This window comes from Marmota monax, unplaced genomic scaffold (genome assembly GCF_021218885.2).
Source record: "Marmota monax isolate L192 unplaced genomic scaffold, Marmota_monax_Labrador192_F-V1.1 WCK01_AAM20220418_F8-fsc00067, whole genome shotgun sequence".
Classification (NCBI taxonomy): domain Eukaryota; kingdom Metazoa; phylum Chordata; class Mammalia; order Rodentia; family Sciuridae; genus Marmota; species Marmota monax.
The window spans coordinates 518484-542589 of record NW_026695065.1 but is presented as its reverse complement, the minus strand read 5'-3'; the positions used below and the strand labels follow the sequence as shown (position 1 = coordinate 542589).

The following is a 24106-nucleotide window of genomic DNA, read 5'->3' as shown; positions in this document are numbered from 1 at the left end:
GTATTTGACTTGACTTGGTTTCTCCTCTTATTAGTTTTTCCTTTAGTGTGATACCACCCTCTGCTTATTTTCATCATTGTTTTTCATTTCTTCTTCATGGAATATTTTGCCAAGGATGTTTTGTAGTGCAGGCTTTCTAGTTGTAAATTCTTTTAACTTTTGTTTCTCATACAAGGTTTTTATTTTATCATCAAATCTAAAGTTTAATTTTACTGGACATAAGATTCTTTGTTGGCACCCATTTTCTTTCAGAGCTTGGTATATGTTGTTCCATGATCTCCTGGCTTTGAGGGTCTGGGTTGAAAAATCTGAGATACAAATTGGTCTCCCCCTATATGTGATTTGATTCCTGTCTCTTGTGGATTTTAAGATTCTATATTTATTCTGTATGCTAGGCATTTTCATTGTAATATGCCTTTGTGTAGATCTGTTGTAATTTTGTACACTTGGTGTCCTGTAAGCCACTTGTATTTGGTTTTACAATTTATTCTTCATACTTGGGAAATTTTCTGCTATTGTCTCATTGAAGAGATTGTGCATTCCTTTGTTTTGAAACTCTGTGTCTTCCTCTATCCCAATAACTCATAGGTTTGGTCTTCTGATGCTGTCCCATAATTCTTGGATGTTCTGTTCATGGTTTCTTATTATCTTCACTGTGTGGTGAACTTGATTTTCCAGTTTGTATACTTTGCCTTCATTATCTGATGTTCTTTCTTCCAAGTGATCTAGTCTCTTGGTTATGCTTTCTATTGAGTTTTTAAATTTGGTTTATTGTTTCCTTCATTTCAAGAATTCCTGACTTTTTTTCCAGAGTCTCTATCTCTTTCTTGAAGTAATCTTTAGATACCTGTATTTGTTCTCTTATCTCTTTGTTGGAATGATAAATTTTTGCATGTATTTGCTCATTTACATCATTCTTTAATTCAGAGATCATTTTAATTATGAACCTTCTTCTGAACTTCTTCTCTGACATTTTTTTTCAAGTTTGCTGATCATGGGTTCTTTTATCTTAGTAACCTGGTTTGTTTGGGGCACTTTCCTTTCTTGTTTTTTTCATGTTGTCTATGTATCTTCCTTTCTTTCATGTAATCTGTAATATCTTAGATATTACAGATCCTACTCTATATTTTTTAGTGCTGATACTGATTATCTGTACCTCACCTTGATCTTGGGCTTCCAGACCCTGGTGGTGTCCCTCAATGTATGCTATTACAACTAACGTTGGTGGTGGCAATAGCCAAGTTAACAAGAGATAATAGTGGAGGTGCCCCAAGATGGATGCAAGGTCTTAAAGAGATGGAGCTGAAAGGGTGGGACTTACATTGTCTTTGGGATGCCTGCTCTGACATGTAGCTGCTTCTAGGCCCTGTCTGTTTTCAAAAGGTAAGGGCTACTGCATGGAGAAGGCTATAGTGATGTCTGCCATGTTCCAAGATGGAAGTGGGCTAGGCTTGGGCTCTCAGGTGGGAGGGGGTGTGGCAGACTGTACACACCCTGGGTCTGGGTCCCATGTATATCGGTGTAAGCAGATCTGGGTTGGGCCTGGGCTTTGGTGGTCTGCCAGGGGTAGGATGGTCCCAGACCTTTTGTGCACCTGGGTCTGCAAAAGGCAGTGTGTGTGAATTTGGGCTGGGCCTTAGATCGTTGGAAAAAGCAGTCCTGTGCCAGAGCTTGAGCTCTGGAGGATGTCTTTCATTGGCGGGATGGACTAATTCTTCCTCCCAATGATATTGTTGTTAGCATTTTTATGTATTCATATACTATAATAATTAAAGAGAATTTTTATCATAATTACCTTAATAAATGGTTATTTTTAGAGCAACTGAGAATAAGCAAATTGAAAGTTTATTTGTCATGTATTGATAGCCTTTCCTGAAGTTCTTTCTTTTTTTATTTAGATCTGATTCTCTTACTAATATGATTTTCTTTCTGATTAAATGACTTCTTTTAAACCTTCTTGTAAGAAAAAAATGTTGGTAATGAATACTTAAGACTGTTTGTGTGAGACTTTCTATTCCTCCTTCACTTTGAAATATTAATTGCATTAAATATAGCTTTACATTGGTAGAATTTTTATTTCATAACTTTTAATGTTTTATTCCCTTTTCTTCTTGCTTGTATACTTTCTGATAAGAAATCACTGTAGTTCTTATATTTTATTTCTTTATGCTAAAGTTCTTATTGTTCTATGGTTGTTCTATGGTTTCTTTAAGATATTTGTCCATCTACTGATGTTGTATAACAAAGGTTCTTCTAGTAATTTCTCTCTCTCTTCCCACCCCTCTACACACACACACACACACACACACACACTCACTGTTGTTAGTCCTGCTGATGTGTTCTGATGATGGATAATATGATATTAGATGATGATATTAGTCAGGATTCTCTAAAGAAATGCTAACATCCAACAACTTAATATATGAAATGAACAATAGCACAGTTATATTCTTAAAATGCCAATTTGATTAATGATGTTCTTTTATTTCATAACTTTCATTGTTTTATTCCATTTTCTTCTTGCTTGTATACTTTCTGATAATTACACACACACACGGAGAAAAAATCTATTATCTAATTTTAAAATATAAATTAAGTATAAGTCACTGATTTGTCATTAAATTATAATCTAGAATATGTAGGTTCTCAAAATATGAGTTTTAAAAAGATGCTTACATATTAGAGTTAAAACATACTTGAGAAGAAAACATGTGTTATGTTATTAGAATTGGTTTAATTATGAATTTGCTATTATCTAAGATTATAACCAAGGCTTTTCATTCAAAAATTAGATTAAAATAACATTAAAATCTTGATATAGCATTAAGTGTTTTTTTATTTGAGAAAATATGTCATATGTCATCTTTTAACCAATCTGTGACTTATACAATGCAAAGATACATATCTCATAAGAACTTGTATAAACTACAAAAATATAATCAGGATTTTGTAATGATGTTTAAATCCAAATCCTTGCCCTTTTGTCAAAGGTGATTACTGATTATTGATAGCAATAAAGAAACAACAAAGTGAAGATGCTATTACTCATCACACATAACTGAAAATAGTAATTTTTTTTCATAAATAACTTTTATATCACTATATCCACAAAATATTGTGACATTGGTTTCTTTAAAATAATTTTCTTCATTGTTTTGATCCAAAGTGTTAAAAAAATTATTCCTATTAATTAAATATTTTCTATACAATTATATTCTCATAATCAGAACTGTAAGGTAGTGCCTATGCAGTGTCATCAACCCTCATAATAGCCTTTTTCTTTCTCTAGATTTAATTATTTCATATACTTAAGCACAGTGATATATATACACATAGCAAAATATATTTTTAAAATGTGCAAAATATATTGAGTAAAAGCAATAGAAAAAGAAAATAACCAAAGCAATTTTATTGTCTTGATTTTGTAAAACCTCCTCAAGGCATAATAGGTCTCCTTTAAATTTTTTTATTTTGTTTTTATTTTCTTCACTTTCCTTTATTAGTTCATCAAGTTCAACTTCATTTTCAATTTTAAAAAAATATAGTTCTTTTTAATATTTTTCTAGTGTTATATCCAGGGAGCATTTTACTTTTTCAATAATGTTTCTTATTTCCAATGCTGTACATTTTAAAGAATTTGAGAAGTCACTCTGTTATTTTTTTACAAATGTTCTCAAGTGGGAAAGGTTTTCCTTGGTGGTTTGTATACTGAAGTGAGAGTCTTAGGCAACAACTCTACATTTTTCCAGTTGAACATTCAGAGAAGCATGATCTCCAAAATCCTCTTTACCACATATATTTGTAACCTGCATACATCTACTATCAATTGCATTGATAATTGATGAATAAAGTGATTCCACAAACACCTCTGGAATTAGTGGATTACTTATAATATTAAGGGAGAATAAATTTTCTTCATTCACAAACTCATTCACAGCAGACATAGAATCTGATTCAGGGCTTTTTGCTAAAGAATCCTAGTCTAAAGAAACTTGTTGAGGGGCTGGAGATGTGGCTCAAGCGGTAGTGTGCTCGCCTGGCATGCGTGCGGCCCGGGGTTCGATCCTCAGCACCACATACAAACAAAGATGTTGTGTCCGCCAAATACTAAAAAATAAATATTAAAAAAATTCTCTCTCTCTCTTAAAAAAAAGAAACTTGTTGAATAGTTTGTTCTATATTTGGATGGGGGGATAGTTTCAAAATCATGTCTATGTGCATCAGTGCTTTCTCAAGATGATTCTTCCAAGGCACATATGGCACAACATAAGGGGTTCTGAACACTGAGTAGAGGAGTAGTTTTCAGTGAGGTTTAGTTACAATTCCTGTTGCACTTTCTATTCATGGGGAAGAAGTGGACTATGGGCATGCCTGACTCACCAATGCCTTTTGTTCATTCAATAGAACTGTAATGGTCTGGGACATTTCATTCAAACATTGTGCTGCCTTTACCAAATTATTTAGGACAAGTACATAGTGGTACAGAGATTCAATGTCAAAAAGTAAAGGGACCCTGAGGAATGTTTGAACTCCTGAGAGACAAAATGAGTGTAGAAACTGTAAATCTTTTAATGAAATATCTGGAATTTCATAGTCAAACTTTTCAGGCTTCTGAGTACAAAAGAAAAGGGACCAGGAGTCCAGGCTCCAAAACAGATGGTTCTTAAAAAAGACTTCCTAAGTAATTTCCCGAAGGATTCACTTTTAGATTTTTCTCCTTCATACAATCATTTCCCATCTTTGAATAAGGCACCAGTCCACTCCCTGTAGTGTTTAAAGATCATTTTTCTCCTTACAACCTCAACAACAGCTAAGCAGTACATCTGAGGAAATGTACTAAGGCCTTTAACATTTCTGACTCTTAACAGCTCTATTACAAGGCAGAGCAAAGCTTGTAATTTCTCTTCATCTTGCAAGCAGCATCACAAAGCGACACAACTTTAGTCTAACATGTAGATTATTTGCAATTTTTTGTTTGCAGTGGTACACTTCTGCTTAATAACCTACAGTTTTCTATGATTTTGCAACATAATCTTCAAATGTTTTGCATGATTCAGGCACAAATAAGGTAATAAAATGCATCTTTCAAGTTTTCGGCTCTCATCTGATTAGTGAAAATCCCTGAGTGAGGTCTTTCTGTTCATTCACCATCTAGGAATCATCTGTTCCAGAGCATACAAATGATCTTTAAGCTCTTAAATGGCTTTCATATTCTGATTATCATGTTTGGCAATAGTTTGATGGCATTATACTATAAATGTTCAAGTAATCTTTTATAAGTCCTGCTCACAGAATCAAAGCACTTCCTGACCAAGAATTCTACATTGTTAGGTCTGTCTTAAATATTTATCCAGTCTAACAAAGAAAATGTTAATGAAAAAAAGGCACTTCACCATCTTTAGCATCTACTGAAGTTTTGTCTTACTGGACAGTACTTTGACAAAATTCCCTAATTTCTTTGCCAGTTTCATCATTTGTGGTTCATCTGGAGCTACATGTTCCACTGACTCATGAAATGAAGTTAACAAAGATGTGTTAGTTGTGCTAGGCATATCAGGAGAAAGTTCCAGTTCAGTGGATCTTTTTCTGAGTCTTCATTTTCATTTAAAGAATCCGGTCTTCCCAAACGTTCTATGTCTGCTTTGAAATTCCAACAGTGGAATCTTGGCCAAGCCATTACTGAAACCACAGTTGCTAAATGAGTAAGTTTTACCTTGATGACTTTTATGGATTACAGTTTCTTTGAATAAATACTTTCAAACTTGAAAAATAGCTTTTGGTATGAATTTGAACAGTCTTCCCTATTGGTCATGATTGCAGCCCAGCCTTGGTGCTGAAGACTTTCAACATGGTTAAGACTCTCACACAAAAAGAAAGTTTATTGGCAAATTCATATATTCCCACTGCAAGTTGTGCCCTTGAAGCAACAGTGTGAAAAACTGCAGGTATCATAAGAGACTCTTCAACTTTTATTTCCATGTCATTTTTGTTGTTATTGTTGAAGAGGTTGTTTTAGGAATAGCAGGTGCATGATAACATAAAACTAGTTCTTTGTTAAAAAGAAAAAAAGGATTTTTGTCTGTCTCCAGTGGTGTAGGTACACACTCTTCAAACTGAAGCCATGTATTCTCTTCCATTGATTACAAGTACTGACACTTAACAGCAATCTTTATTTGCTTTGAATATCATGTTTAAGGTCTGCCACAGTTTGTACTGCATGTTTAGTGTCAAATGTTAGAGTAGTTCCAGTATTAACTATAAACACATATAACTTCATCATGATTTGACTCCGTGAGCTTGCACCTCACCCTCTGATATGATTCTAACAGTCACTGTGAAAAGCACTACCTCTCTCCCTAAACAGATTAAAAGCGGCTTATGTTTGCCTTGCTTGATATTGGCAACTGAACAACATTAATGGTTAAATTCAAAGAACCAGCAACACCTTCTGCTCCTTCTGTGGCATCAGCACAGCAAGCAGCCCCAGGCACTATCTTGGTGGCAGCTACTAACAGCCTATTCCACACTGCCAACTGACACAACTGCTGATGTCCTGTCAACCCCCTACTGTGGCCCTGAACTACCAGCAAAAGAAGGGGTCAGGACAGCAAAGGATATGGTCAGCTCCCTAAGCTCTGGCTAGAGGGCCTGGAGTGAGGCAGGCACAAGTCAGAGGGCAGCAGCCTAGGGGCCTGGTAGACTGAGGGAATCGGAAGGAGTTCTGAGGGTTTGGTAGGACAGCAGAAACAGCCCAAGCTGCGCTTGTTATTATCTACTCTTCCAACCTCTTACAAACTTTTCTTAAAGAAATGCATAATTTTCAATCAGTTGTTTGTCTCTTTGGGATGTATGTAAACTCTTTAAACTTCAATTGAGCCCCTTGATTGATTTGAATAGATGTAATGTCTTTCTTGGTAACATTGGAGACATCTCTTTAAAATGTGAATTTCAAGGAGGATGGCCCCCTCATTTTCCTGTGTTATGGGAATATAATCTAGATGTTTACTCCAAATTATAACTTAAAAGAAGTTTTATATTTTTTGCATAAAGACAACATATAACATATATGTAACATATGTGTATTGCATTGTATCAACCCGATTATGTTTAATTGTGAAATTTCCCTCTTATCCTCCCTTTAAGGAATTATTGACTGTGCACCATGTTTTGGCTTTATGCTTTTCCAGTAATACAACTGTTTTATTATTTCTACTTTTATGGAGAGTATTTATGGGTTGGCAGTATATTTAAAAAAAAATAAATTCCACTGAGCATAGAGACACATGTCTCTATTACTAGGTACTCAGGAAGCTGAGGCAAGATGACCTCAAGCTCTATGGCCAGCCTGGGCAACTAAGGGGGACTATGTCTGAAAATAAAATAAAAAGGGTTGGAGTGTATCTCAGTGGTAAAATATTTGCCTAGTATGTGCAAAGATTGTTTCAATCCCTCAAACTAAAAAAAAAATCTTTAATATAGGAAAACAATCTCTCCAAAATTTGAACAACATTAATGGTTAAACTCAAAGAACCAGCAGCACCTTCTGGTTAGATGATGGGATAGACTGGAGAGACATAGCCAACATCTGTATAATTAGAGAAATCCTATTGAAACCAAAATCTGGTAAGACCATTTACATAATAATTTTTTTAAAGAGAGAAAGAGAGAGAGAGAGAGTTTTAATATTTATTTTTTAGTCTTCAATGGACACAACATCTTTATTTTTATGTGGTACTGAGGATCGATTCCAGTGCTATGCACATGCCAGGCGAGCACACTACCGCTTGAGCCACATCCTCAGCCCCATAATAATTTTGTTAAGTTTCTGAAAGCTAAGTGTACTCTACTGTACGCATGAGATAATCTTGTAGCATATGGTTTGTGAGGTTCCTACACTTTTTTGGCTATAGTAGCAAGAACCTCAATATGTTCTAACAATGGAAAATGAAATAAAGGTATTGTCATCACTCTTTAACTGTGGTATAAAGAATATAGTTATGAAATATATCATATGCTTCTCAATATCACAGGTCTACTCTCCTTCTCTTGAAGGAAGGGGTTTTCCCCTAAAAAAAGAAGAAAAAAGAAATAAAAATCTAAAGAAATAAAAGACACTAATTGGTGAAAATCACAGCAAAAAAAAGAAAAGATATAGAAAGCATGAGAATGACAGCAAAAGTGGCACAAAAGCAAACTTTTGTTTCTTGAAAAATCAATAAGATTGATGAATCTGAAATCCTTTTATATAAAAGGGAGAGAGGGCAAAATCATTCTATATTCAGAATGAAACAAGGAACAATATCACTAAATACACAGATTTTGAAAAATTAGAAGCTTTGCGTGATCATAAACTGAATGCCTTCAAATTTGATAACTTCGATGAAAACGAAAAAATTTCTTCTAAGACACAAAATTATCAACTGTCATGCAAGTAGATGACCTGACTAGACTATCTATTCTAACATTGTATCATATTTTTAAAAATGCATAAATAATTAATAATCTTCCATATTTAAAAACAAGATCTATATGGTTACACTAGTGAGTCCTGGCAAACTTTTAAGGAAGAAATAATACCAACCACATTAATCTCTTCCAGAAAATCAAAATAGATGAAAGACTTCCTAACTCAACAAGGCTAGCATTACCAAAATACTAAAGCCAGATAAAGATTTCACAAGAATTGGAAATTACAGAATAAACTGTTTCATGACCACAAATTTTGCCATTTATTTCACTATTGTTTTCTACAGGGATTACACATTATTTTGTTCCTCAATACTGCTGTCTTCTTTGGGGATTAGTTGAATTTTGTTGTAAAATGTTTTGATATGCTTCTCATTTTCTTTCATATATCTTGTCTACATGTTTTATTTTTGTTACCAGGGGATCACTTTTAATATCTTAAAGTTTTAAAACCTAACTTGAATTTGTGCTAAATTCAACAGTGTATAAAAACTATGCTTCTATACACTTCTATTCTTCTTTTTACTTTTAGTGGTGGCAAGGAATGATTTCACTTCCTTTGGATATATACCTAGTAGAAGAATTGCTGGGCCACATTGTAGTTCATTTTTTTGTTGTCATTGTTGTTTTTTAAGGAAATTAGAAAAAAATATTTTTACTAATGACTCAACTAATTGACATCCATCCCAACACTGTAATAACAATCATATAATTTATATAGAACCAAAAAAGACCCAGAATAGCCAAAATAATACTGAACAAAACCAACAAATCTGGAGTCATCATCATACCTAATTTCAGATATACCACATACCATAGAGCTATAGTATCAACAGTAGCAGGCAAAAATATTCAAGAGAATATCTTGCATAGTAAAAAGTCACTTCTCTCTTACTGGAGTGAACATTCCATCTTTGTCTTTCAAGAATTTGAACAAAATATGTCTGTTGTGAATCTGAGTTTTTCAAATTTGGACATAACTTAGATTCGCAAATTCATAGAAATTTCCCTCTCATAAAACTTGGGAAAATGCCAGTCATTATTTCCTCAAATGTTTTTGTTCCTTTGTTTCTCTCAATATCTTTCTGGCAGTCTCATATATGTAAGACTGCTTGATGGTGCCTACATATCCTTTAGGTTCTGTTAATATATTTTCATTTTATTGTACTTTCATTGTACTTTCTCTCTGTACTCTATTTTCTTCAGATACGATGATTTTAATTGTTTGATTTTCATATTCACTGATTCATCTTATTGTTTATGTCTGCTTTTCAACACTTGTATGTTATTTTTTTCATTCTAGTTAGTATATTTTTCAGCTTGGGAATTTCTTTTTAGTTCCTTTTCCATAATTTCTCTTTATTGATATTCTCATTTTGTTTCTATAGAATATTCTTATATTTTTGCATCTTTTAAAATAATATTTTATTGTTTTTAATTGAAAAATAATGATATTATATACTTATGTGGTACAGCGTGATGGGTTAATACATGCATATTGCATAATAATTAAGTCACATTATTAGTGTATCTTTCATCTTCTATACATTTTTTGGAAAAATCTTCAAAATTCTGTTATCTATTTGGAAACATTCAATACAACATTATTAAGAATAATCTCTCTATTGTGAAATACTCTTCATAACTAACAACATTTTGTACCTATTAACCAATCTCTCCTTGTGGGTTCCTTCACATTTCCCTCCATAGTCTCTGGCAAATGCTCTTCTACTTACAACTTTTATGAGAACAACTTATTCAGATATCTTATATGAATAAGATAATGTATTTCATATGATGTTTATCTTTCTATTCCTGACTTATTTATTTTCTTCTTCAGGTTCATCTATATTGACATAAGTGACAGTGTTTCACCTTTTGAGTGTTAAATAGTATCCCATAGTGTACACCATACCTTGACTATTATGAAAAGTGATGGAAGAAGCACAGAGGCTCAGATATGTTTTTAACATGGTAATTTTATTTTCTTTGAATATATTGCCCATGTCCCATGTGGGCAAGGGATTTAGTTCTTCTCCAGTGGGATGGACTGTCTGAGAAATAAAAGTTAAGAAATGTAGTACTAGGAAATAACCTACTACTACTAGAACACAGAAAAGAAATTCAGAGCTGGGGCAGCAACAGGCCAAGCTGACCAGATGGGTCCAGCTTCTAAAAAGAAGGGAGCCTGCACTTGCTTTATTTTTATTGGAATACATCAAAGAGTTTCTATAGAAAGTTCTTCACTGAAACAGGATAAAGATGGGGGTAGGTACACTGCTCAGCTCCTAATGGATAACACCCATCTCCAGTGCTGTGAGGGACCCTTTGGCAGAGCTGAGGAGGAGTTCACTTGAAAAGGGAAATCTTGACTATCTGTCTAATGGTGAGAGCGGTGTGTTGAAGTCACCCATAATTATTGTGCTGTGGTCTATTTGACTCTTGAACTTGAGGAGAGTTTGTTTTATGAACGTTGCAGCACCATTGTTTGGTGCATACAAATTGATAATTGTTATGTCTTGTTGGTGGATGGTTCCTTTTAACAGTATATAGTGTCCTTCTTTATCCCTTTTGATTAACTTAGGTTTGAAGTTGATTTTATTCGATATGAGTATGGCCACTCCTGCTTGCTTCTGAGGGCCATGTGAGTGGTATGATTTTTCCCAACATTTTACCTTCAGCCTGTGTATGTTTTTTCCTATCATATGAGTCTCCTGAAGGCAGCATATTGTTGGATTTGTTTTTTTGATCCAGGTTACTAGCCTATGTCTCCTGATTGGTGAATTTAGGCCATTAACATTTAAGGTTACAATTGAAATATGGTTTGTACTTCCAGTCATGTTTATTTATTTATTTATTTAGTTTGGCTAGTTTTTACTTTTTGGTTATTTTCCTCCCCCTTTACTGAGATACCTCCCTCTGTTAGTTTTGGGCACTATTTTCCAATTCCTCTTCTTGTAGTATTTTGCTCAAAATGCTTTGTAGTGCTGGTTTTCTGGCTGCAAATTCTTTTAGCTTTTGTTTAACGTGAAAGGTTTTAATTTCATTGTCAAATCTGAAGCTTAATTTTGCTGGATATAGTATTCTTGGTTGGAATCCATTATTTTTCAGCATTTGAAATACATTGTTCCAGGATCTTCTCGCTTTCAAAGTCTGTGATGAAAAATTAGTCGTTAACCTAATTGGTTTACCCCTGAATGTAATCTGCCTCCTTTCTCTTGTAGCTTTAAATATTCTCTCCTTGTTCTGTATGTTGGCTATCTTCATAATTATATGTCTTGGAGTTGGTCTATTACAGTTTTGAATGTTTGGGGTCCTGTAGGCTTCCAGGATTTGGCAATCCATTCCATCTTTCATCTCTGGGAAGTGTTCTAGAATTATTTCATTTAATAGGTTGTCCATTCCTTTGGTTTGAATCTCTATGCCTTCTTCTATCCCGATGACTCTCAAATTTGTTTTTTTTATGACATCCCATATCTCTTGAATAGATTGCTCGTGAGATTTAAGCATCTTTTCTGTGTTGACTATATTCTTTTCAAGTTGATAAACTTTGTCTTCATTATCTGATGTTCTGACTTCTACTTGATCTAGTCTATTTGTAATATTCTCATTTGAGTTTTTAATTTGGTTTATAGTTTCCTGCATTTCTAGAATTACTGTTTGATTTTTTTTAAGATCTCTATCTCCTGGTAAAGCTCGTTCTTTGCCATTTGAATTTGTTTGTTTAATTCGTTTTCAAAATATACTTTCATTGCTTGGACTTGCAGTCTCATGTCTTCTCTAATATTCCTTTCCATCTGAGTTAGGTATGCCTTGAGTTCTTTCCCTATCCATGTTTCTGATGCTTCTAGGTCCTCCTGTAGATTTAAGTTGTCCTGCATTGTTTGTAATCCTTTTTTCCCTTGTTTTTTCATGTTGTTCACGTTACTTTCTAGCTCTATTTGATTGCTGTGTTTCTGCTCTCTCCTATAGATTTGTTTTGGTTTTGTATATCTCTGATGTCTCTCCTTTGTGTTGATAGACTATGCCTGTTAAAGTGGATTCCGCTGGGAAGGAATTCCGGTGGCCGAGCTCCAGTGACGTCACCTCTCTGCTATGGTGGGCCCCAGGCTCCTTGCTGGGGTGTCCGAAGAGGGGGGTGGGACTGGACTATCTCTGGTTGGTTTCAGCTCCCGGTTGGCTGCTTCATGAAGGCCTGGCTATAGAACTCTTCAAGAGTCTCTGTGCCGTATCTGCTGGGCCGCACCTCGGGGTCTAGCCGCGCGGTCGCCGGCAGGCGGGTGGTCTCCAGCGGTGCAATCGCGGGGGCTGCGGGCGGTCGCCTGCGGGCGGGCGGTCTCTAGCCACCCAGTCGCATGGTCGGTCACCGGCGGGTGGGCGGTCTCCAGCCGCCCAGTCGCGAGGGCCTGGCCTCTAGTCCCCTGGTTTATCCTGCTACCCCAGTCTTCCCCTTAGTGATGCCTGAATAAAGAAACTATAGAACTCAACAGCACAATCAATAACCTAGACTTAACGGACATATATAGAATATATAAACCATCATCAAGTGGATACACATTCTTCTCAGCAGCACATAGATCCTACTCAAAGATAGACCATATATTATGCCATAGGGCAACTCTTAGTAAATATAAACGTGTGGAGATAATACCATGCACCATATCTGATCATAATGGAATGAAACTGGAAATCAATGATAAAAAAAGGAAGGAAAAATCCTACATGACATGGAAAATGAACAACATGTTACTGAATGATCAATGGGATACAGAAGACATAAAGGAGGAGATAAAAAAATTCTTAGAGACAAATGACAATACAGACACAACATACCAGAATCTATGGGACACAATGAAAGTAGTTTTAAGAGGGAAATTCATTTCCTGGAGTTCTTTCCTCAAAAAAAGGAAAAAACAACAAATAAATGAACTCACACTACACCTCAAAAACCTAGAAAAGGAAGAGCAAAACAACAGCAAATGTAGTAGAAGACAAGAAATAATTAAAATCAGAGCAGAAATCAACGAAATTGAAACAAAAAAAAATTGAAAAGATTGATAAAACTAAAAGTTGGTTCTTTGAAAAAATAAATAAGATCGACAGGCCCTTACCCATGCTAACGAAGAGAAAAAGAGAGGGAACTCAAATTACTAACATACAGGATGAAAAAGGCAATATAACAACAGACACTACAGAAATACAGAAGATAATTAGAAAATATTTTGAAACCCTATATTCCAATAAAATAGAAGATAGTGAAGATATCGATAAATTTCTTACGTCATACGATCTGCCCAGATTGAGTCAGGAAGACACACACAATTTAAACAGACCAATAACAAAGGAAGAAATAGAAGAAGCCATCAAAAGACTACCAACCAAGAAAAGCCCTGGACCGGATGGGTATACAGCTGAGTTTTACAAAACCTTCAAAGAATTAATACCAATACTTTTCAAGCTATTTCAAGAAATAGAAAAAGAAGGAGCTCTTCCAAATTCATTCTATGAGGCCAACATCACCCTGATCCTGAAACCAGACAAAGACACTTCAAAGAAAGAAAACTACAGACCAATATCTCTAATGAACTTGAATGCAAAAATTCTCAATAAAATCCTGGTGAATCGAATACAAAAGCATATCAAAAAAATTGTGCACTGTGATCAAGTAGGATTCATCCCTGGGATGCAAGGCTGGTTCAATATACAGAAATCAATAAATGCTATTCACCACATCAATAGACTTAAAGATAAGAACCATATGATCATCTCGATAGATGCAGAAAAAGCATTCGACAAAGTACAGCATTCCTTTATGTTCAAAACACTAGAAAAACTAGGGATAACAGGAACTTATCTCAACATTGTAAAAGCTATATATGCTAAACCTCAGGCTAGCATAATCCTAAATGGAGAAAAACTGAAGGCATTCCCTCTAAAATCTGGAACAAGACAGGGATGCCCTCTATCACCCCTTCTATTCAATTTAGTTCTTGAAATACTAGCCAGAGCAATTAGACAGACAAAAGAAATTAAAGGCATAAAAATAGGAAAAGTAGAACTTAAATTATCGCTATTTGTGGATGACATGATAATATATTTAACAGCCCCAAAAGGGTCTACAAAGAAACTGCTAGAGTTAATAAATGAATTCAGCAAAGTGACAGAATATACAATCAACACGCATAAATCAAAGGCATTCCTGTATATCAGCAGCAAAACTTCTGAAATGGAAATGAGGAAAATCACTCCACTCACAATATCCTCAAAAAAAAAAAAAAAGATAGTTGGGAATCAACCTAACAAAAGAGGTGAAAGATATATACAATGAAAACTACAGAACCCTAAAGAGAGAGATAGAAGAAGATCTTAGAAGAAGGAAAAATGTACCCTGTTCATGGATAGGCAGAACCAACATCATCAAAATGGCGATATTACCCAAAGTTCTCTACAGGTTTAATGTGATGCCAATCAAAATTCCAATGGCATATCTTGTAGAAATAGAGAAAGCAATCATGAAATTCATATGGAAAAACAAAAACCCAGAATAGCAAAAGCAATTCTAAGCAGGAAGTGTGAATCTGGAGGTATAGCGATACCAGATCTCAAACTGTACTACAGAGCAATAGTAACAAAAACAGCATGGTACTGGTACCAAAACAGGCAGGTGGACCAATGGTACAGAATAGAAGACACAGAGACCAATCCACAAAATTACAACTTTCTTATATTTGATAAAGGGGATAAAAGCATGCAATGGAGGAAGGATAGCATCTTCAACAAATGGTGCCGGGAAAATTGGAAATCCATATGCAACAAAATGAAACTGAATCCCTTTCTCTTGCCATGCACAAAAGTTAACTCAAAATGGATCAAGGAGCTAGATATCAAATCAGAGACACTGCGTCTGATAGAAGAAAAAGTTGGCTACGATCTACATACTATAGGGTCGGGCTCCAAATTCCTTAATAGGACGCCCATAGCCCAAGAGTTAATAACTATAATCAACAAATGGGACTTACTCAAACTAAAAAGTTTTTTCTCAGCAAGAGAAACAATAAGAGAAGTAAATAGAGAGCCTACATCCTGGTAACAAATTTTTACCCCTCACACTTCAGATAGAGCCCTAATATCCAGCATATACAAAGAACTTAAAAAATTAAACAAGATAACAAATAACCCAATCAACAAATGGGCCAAGGACCTGAACAGACACTTCAGAGGAGGACATACAATCAATCAACAAGTACATGAAAAAATGCTCACCATCTCTAGCAGTCAGAGAAATGCAAATCAAAACCACCCTAAGATACCATCTCACTCCAGTAAGATTGGCAGACATTATGAAGTCAAACAACAACAAGTGTTGGCGAGGATGTGGGGAAAAGGGTACACTTGTACATTTCTGGTGGGACTGCAAATTGGTGAGGCCAATTTGGAAAGCAGTATGGAGATTCCTAGGAAATCTGGGAATGGAACCACCATTTGACCCAGCTATCGCCCTTCTCGGACTATTCCCTGAGGATCTTAAAAGAGTGTACTATATGGATACTGCCACATCAATGATCATAGCAGCACAATTCACAATAGCTAGACTGTGGAACCAACCTAGATGCCCTTCAATAGATGAATGGATAAAAAAAAAATGTGGCATTTATACACAATGGAGTATTACGCAGCACTAAAAATGACAAAATCATGGAATTTGTAGGGAAATGGATGGCATTAGAGCAGATTATGCTAATCGAAGCCAGCCAATCCTTAAAAAATAAATGCCAAATGTCTTCTTTGATATAAAGAGAGCAACTAAGAACAGAACAGGGAGGAACAGCATGAGGAAAAGATTAACATTAAACAGAGACGAGTGTGGGGAGAGAAAGGGAGAGAGAAGGGAAATCATATGGAAATGGTAGGAGACCCTCAATGTTACACAAAATTACATATAAGAGGTTGTGAGGGGAAAAGGGGGGGGGAAAGGGAGAGAATTGAACAATGGCAGATGAGGTAGAGAGGGAAGATGGGAGGGGAGGGGAGGGGGGATAGTAGGGGATAGGAAAGGTAGCAGAATACAACAGTCACTAATATGCCATTATGTAAAAATGTGAGTGTGTAACCGATGTGATTCTGCAATTTGTATTTGGGGTAAAAATGGGAGTTCATAACCCACTTGAGTCAAATGTATGAAAGATGATATATCATGAGCTTTGTAATGTTTTGAACAACCAATAAAAAATAAAGAAAAAAAAAAGAAAAGGGAAATCTTAATAGCAGGTATTGCCACTATAAATTCCCAGTCACCAGATCTACCCCCTCACTAGCTTCAGTGATGAAATATCCTCACATATTTCATGGGTGGCTTCCAATACATATAAACAGTAGTTGGATTTCTGGGTCACAAAGAAGTTATATTACCAATATTTTGATGAACTTCCATTCTGTTTTACTTAGTGATTATACTAATTTATATTTCTACTAGCAATGTATGAGTTCCTTTTTCTCTACAGCATTATTTCCTAACTTTTTCCTAGTTGACAATAGTCATTCTAACTGAGATAAGGTCATATCTTATTGTGGCTTTGATTTAAATTCCCCTGATATTAATGATGTGAAGCATTTGTTCATATACCTGATGGTCATGTATGCGTCTTCTTTTGAGAAATTTTTTCAGATCATTTTCCCACTTCTATTTGGGTTAGTGAAAATTTTATTTTACATTCAGTTGTTCGAGTTTCATATATATTTTCTTTATTAATTATTTACTGGATATATCTTGCAAATACTTTTCATCTCATGTTGTTTGTCTCTTGACTTTGTTGACTGTTTTGTTTTGTTTTTCTGCATGGAAATTTTTTAAATTGATACAATCTTATCTGTATATATTTCAGTCCCCTGTGTTTTGGGGGAATCTTAGTCAAAAATACTTTGCCCAAACAAATTTTATGAAGCATGGAAGTATTACAAACGCTTTTTTCTGCATATGCAAAAATGTGCTATTTGTTCAGTTAATTTGCCCATGTTTTTCTTTAGTGACCTGATTATCTGCAGCAGTTTTAAGAAGTATCTTTGAAATAATTTAATATCTGGGCTTTTATCAGGTATATTTTAAATTTTATTGTCTTCCTGTGAATGGGATATTTTGGTTTTGGTGTTGAAAATTTTAATTTGAATATAAAAATGTGGTAATTCTAGAAATAAGGAAAAATCCCTATCTCAGAATTTTCAGAATTCTGGGGTCATAACGTGTATCTATGCTGGGAATCAGCCTGAGGCTTTTGGACATTTTTTTCTCAGCCTGTGTCTTTCCTTGATTCCTTTATAAATTTCCTCCCAAAAAAAAATATACATGGTTGTTTATGAATGTACAGAAAGCAGGTGTGACTTCAATATATCTTAAAGTTTAATTGTCAGTAGGCTTGATGCAATGGCAGTCTATCTTCATGTTCACACTTTTGCCATCAGAAACACGAAACTATAAACAAAACATAGAAAGCCAATTTCTGGAAGAAAAGGAACTTATTGCCCACCCTGACTTTAACAAGTTGTGCAAGAAACATACGTAAATGCACCATATGCTTGGGTGTTAGGGGATGGGCAATTGTCACCAAAATAACAAATAAAGTAGAGAAATCTTAGGTGCAATTTACTAGTTAAGCTGTTCAAAAAAGACTGTAGGCATTCTAATACCATCAAAATTCCAAAATAAATATTCTTAGTAGGAAACACTTGTAATTTTTTTATAGGTGGAGAGGTAGTGTTCCTGTGTTTTCTACTTTGTCATTTTTCCTGATGTCACTATAAATCTAACATGAAGGAATTTTAGGGATGTGAAAAAATTTTGTGTGATACTTTATGTTCAATTACCAGTATAATTATATATTTGGCAAAATACACAGAATATATCACATCTAGAATGAAAATTGATGTGAAACATGGACTTTAGTTAAAAATAATATATAATAAATTCTAAATTATAATAAATTTACTATGCTAATGCAATATATTAATTACAAGGGAAATCAGAGGCAGAAGGAAGATATAGTTTTCCATGAATCTGAACAAAGATGTTAATGGTGACTTTGTTTATTAATGGTAAAAATTGAAAACATCTGAGATGTTCTTCAGCAGGTTAAGAAAAAAAAATTCTATTATATATTAATAAAATGGAATACTATACCTCAGTAAAAAGAAATGAGTTACAAGCCACATTAAGATGTGGATGAACACTTAAAATTCATACTGCTATGTGAAAGAACCCAACCTCCAAACACCACATATGATGTGATGATATTAAAATATTCTCAATATAGTAAAAATGTCATGATGGTAAATACATCAGTTTATTCCAGATGCTTGGAATGGATTGTCCTGTATGAGCAATTAAACAGAGTGTTTTTAACACAGTGAAACTACTACCTAATATAATTATGATTACATGCTACTATTTAGATATCAAATTCCATAAAACTGTAAAGAATGACCTTAAACTTTAAGTATGCACATTATACCTATTTAAAAGGGAAGAAGATCATAGAAATTTGTCAGAATGTACAATGCTCTGAACTGCTTTGCTCCATCACATTCTTGTGTCATGATGTTCTTCCTTGCTTGGGGTTCTGAGGAATGGAGTTGGCCATCTCTGGACTGAGACCTCCGAACCCATGAGCCCCCATATAATGTTTTCTTCCTTTAATTGTTCTTGTTAGGTCTTTGGTCAAAGTGGCAAAAAAAAAGAACTGACTAGAATAGTTTGAGATAAACGAGGAGAGTAAATTCAATGAACTATGTAGTAGTGGATGAAAGTTGCAGTAATTAGTATGAACTCTTATCTAACTTAATATAGAGATACATAAGTATTTCTAGATATACACAAGTATATGCAGACTAGGATATATCCATGTATTACCCAGCTCTGTCCCCTGAGGAAAACTGAAAGCAATTACCCCTTCTTTAGCAAGGAGGATATCTAACCCAGTTTAATATTTCAACCATTCTCCAGTATAAAGGAATATGACTTCATAGAAAAACTGGTGCTTACCACACAAAAGCAAAAATTTTAGAAGATAAGCCTGCAGCCTTTTCAGTACCAAAATGACTGCCAGAAAAAAAATTAAACTAAAATACTAAAAATATATTGAAGGGTCACAGAAGCCGACTGAATGAGCCCCTTTTTTAAAGTTTGAACAATTTGACCAACAAAAAAATGGATTTTGAGTACTATGCAAATAATAAATAAATATTTGTGGTTTGTGTCATATGAACAAACAGAATCATTAAATGAGGAGAATGCATAAATGTCCCATACAGGAAAACTTTAAATAATTTATTTAATTTTTCCATACTTCTAAAGGTAAACACAATTCTCTACTTTTTAAGTGTTGGCTGTACCTAGTGAATTTCTTGCAAATCATACAGTATAAAATGCAGAAATAAGAATAAATTAATAGTAGAGTAATCTGGCAAACAGTACTTTAAACCAAGTGATCAAGATTAAGATCAAGGACCATTCTACAAAATGCCTGCAAGTAGTGCTCAAAGTCTGGGTCATTATCTTAGTACATTTGTACTATTATAACATAATAACACACAGTTCTTATTTTTTACAGAACAGAAATTTGTTTTTTTCAGTGTTCAGAAGAATGGAAAGTTCAAGATAAATACACTGCTGGCAGTTTTGGTGATCTGGTGGGAATATTCTAAACTTCCAAGGTTTAACCTTATTTGGGGAAGGGGAGAGTGATATGTCCTCACATTGTGGCCCAAAATAGAAGGATATATATATATCCTTCACACACACACACACACACACACACATACAGGCAAGTATACATACTCACATAAAAAACCTAATGTATTTATAAATGTTATAAGTAATTATTATGCTATATGAAATAAACCAAACTCAGAAAGTCAAAGACAGAATGATTTTTCTCATATGTGGAAGCTAAAGAGAGGGGGGGAAATAACTTAAAAAGGAGATCTCACAAAAATAGAAGGGAAACTAATAGAGAAATGGGCTGAAGGAGGTATGCATGGAAAAATAGTGGGTTCTGAAATCTACCAAATTATGCGTTAATGAATGAACATACTACAATGAATTCCACATCTAATATGTATGTATTATATATATAAAATTATAATGCAATAAAGTAATGATAATAATAATAACAGTAATAATAGAAGTGAGATCAGAAGGATAGGGCAAGTGGATCAGCAGGCATAAGGAGGGATGGAGTAGGAGTGGTACTGAGAAATTAGATCAAATTTTGTCATGTGAATATATGCATATGGCCAAGAAGATCCCACATATCTGTGTAATTATGATGTGTCAATAAAAATATTTTAAAAAGGGAAGCAAAGTACTTTGCAGAGAGACAATAGGAAAGATCCCTTAAGGGTAACTCAGGAATCAGAAAGACTATACCCATGGCAGATTCACAGATGCAAAAGTGAAACTCCTTTATGATGAGACTCTGGGCACCTTCCTCACATAGGATGGTCAAAGGAAGTTGCTTCCCAGGACTCCTTTCACCATCCTCTAACACCCAGGCACTCAGAGGTCACTGAAGCTATGGTCCAAAGGGGTCCAGTTACTGCTTAAACTGAGAAAAGACTTGGTATTTTCCACCTGGTGAATTTTTCAGGAATTCTGGATACTGAACTCAAGGGGTCATAGAGGCTAAAAGTGAGATTTCAAAGGAAGGCATCAGAGTCTCTGCAATGTGTAAAAGGTTTGAAATCCTTGTGGGCAGCCCCTAAAGATAAATGCATATAACTGTGAGAAGGAAGCTGAAGATGAAGTGGAGACCCCTTGGGATTAAGAGATGTGGAATACCTGTCCTGGAAAGATACTTGATATGGATAGAGCCAGCCTAAGAAAGAGGCCATGTGGGCTATTGCTTGCTGTTCCAAAGTGGTGGTATTGCCTGAGTTCTTTGGAGCTCATGTTTGCTCCAAAGATCATATGTGGAGCTACAGGGCTTATTGGTCCAGCTGGGCATCTGTTTTTCTTTGGTTATATCCCTCCATTCTATGACCTTATTTCCCCCCTTCACAATGACAATGTTTATTCTATGTCATTATATATTAGAAGAATACAACTCATTCTTTGAGTTTTCACAGGGGCTCACAGCCAGTTGTTTGCCTCGATTCTTGGATGAGACTTTGGACTTGGACTTTTGAAAAGTGTTGTAACTATGAAGACTATGGGTTCTCTTGGAGATGGACTGAATGCATTTCAATTTGTGAGATATACATGAACTTTTGCAGACTATAAGTGGAATATGGAATATTATGGTTTGGATGTGAAGTGTTCCTTCAAAAAAGTCTTGTAAGATAGTGTAAGACTTTTCAGAGGTAACACAATTAGATTATCAATGCTGTGATCAAGTCAGTGGATTAATCCATTTCATTAATTATTTGAAAGGTCTTCTGTGATGACTGTAGCAGATACATTGTGACTAGAAGAAGTAGGTCACTAGGGATATGCCTTTGAAATTTTTATTTTTTTTCCCTACTCCCTTGCTTTCTTTCTGCTTCCTGGCAGCCCTGAGCTAAGCTGTTCTCTCTGCTGTGTCCTTCTGCCTTGATGTTTTCTGCCTCACCTCTTTCCAGAAAAATAGAAGTGGTTGACGATGGTGTTAAAGTCTTAAACTGCGATCTCAAAGTAGAATTTTCCTTCCTCCTCTATGTTGTTCTTTACAGGTATTTTGGTCACAACAAAACAAATCTGACTGACACACCTATTAATTATGACAAGTGTATCATGAAAATATACGATGTTAAAAATAGATACCCAGGCTAAGAAATAAAAACCTAAGTTTTAATTTTTCTCTTTGTTCTTTGATTATTACATGTATTTTATTCTGCCTCTAACAGATGTAAGAAAAATCTTAAATTTATTTCATTTACCATTTCCTTGATTACATGTAGAATTTTATGGCATAGTTTTAGTCAACTTTTTCATTGATGTGACTAAGGACCAGGCCAGAACAATTGTAGAGGAGCAACAATTTATTTGCGGGCTCATGGTGTCAGAGGTCTTAGTTCACAGATTTGGCTCAAGGTAAGACAGAATATCATGGCAGAAGAGTCTGGCAGAGGGGAGCAGCTCACATGGTGATCAAGAAGCAGAGAGAGATACTCCACTTTCTAGATATAAATATATACCCCAAAGTCATGCTCCCAATTCCCTCCTCTTCCAGCTATGCCCTACCACTTTGGTTACCACTCAGTTAATCCCTATCAGGGAATTAATTAACTGATTGTGTTAAAACTCTCATAACCCAATCATTTCTCCTCTGAACCTTCTTGCTTTTTCTCACATGTGAGTTTTTTGGGGACACATCACATCCAAACCATTACAGGCATATTTCTAAATATCATACGTTTTTGCATATTTTAAATTTTCCATATGTTTTAAAGACACTAATTTACAACATGTACTCTTGTCTTAAAATTGGTACACTTTGAAAGATATGTCTTTTGAAGTTTATAGTAGGGATACCAGTACCACTTATAAAATGCATTTAAATAAAACTTCTATAATATAGAAGTCGGATTTATCAAATATTTCTTGTTCCATGCCACATGCAGATCATTGTTAAATTAGTTATGAAAGATTGCTGCATTTCAAGTTCTTGTGAGTGCAGTAAAAATTAAAATGAAATTAAATAATTGTATTATCCAATAGAACAATTGTGTATCATTTATTATTCATTATCTTGAATAAAATACAGTAAAAATATCATCCCTCAGGTACATTATTTAAATAAACCATAAATAATCAATTATGATTATAAAACATTACTTGAGATTAAGCCTTATGAAGTATTTTGAAATGCTGTAACTTATGTATTCTAATGACATATTAGCTTAATATCTGAAAATGGTTACATTTTTAAGGAGGAGTGAAAGATTTTGTAATCATTGATAAGAAATGTGCCATATTTTAGTGAAACTTTTTATAAAATACATTATTTTTATAATATTAATAAAAGGAAATAATTTTGAAACAGAAGCTTCACCATTTTTATTATATGCAAATATCATTTTACCATGTAGCACAATGACTTTTTTTGTAATATAGACTATATCTTCTTTTTGTATTACCAACAGGACATGTTCTTTGCAATTCTTAGCAAAATGTATTATATCATGCAAGTATTATGTGAACACATCAATATCAAAATCAAATTTTGTTCTTAAACTTGATTAAAAAATCCATTTTAATACCATATAGTACACTACACTTAGCTTTCATGGTTTTATTTTCATATATTTCTTTTGGCGGGCATCTCATCAATTCTTTACTCAAATTACAAACAGATATGAAACTTTTTGGATTATATTCAGGTTTAAGTTATTTCATGAATGAAGGTGAACACTTCACAGCCAGGAGTACCTTAAACTATCAATTTCTTAATGCTTTCTAATTCTTTAATTTAGATACATCCCTCACTTTGATATTTCTAAGTCTACCTATTAATGCCATAGATATTTCCACAACAAACTTCTGAGTACTTACTAGATCAGTAAATAATAATCTTCTGTAGTATAATGCGGAGAATTACATTTTCCTAATGATAATTTTTAAAGTTTGAGAATTACTTGTCAGATTTTGGTAATTTTGAGTTTATACCCTATT

The 24106-nt window shown here is 34.4% G+C and overlaps 1 pseudogene; it reads right to left on the bottom strand.

Moving 5' to 3' along the window:
• The window catches only part of LOC124081592 (RB1-inducible coiled-coil protein 1-like), a 76882-nt pseudogene extending 70605 nt beyond the window's left edge, over positions 1-6277 (bottom strand).
• Between the last annotated feature and the right edge of the window lie 17829 nt (positions 6278-24106).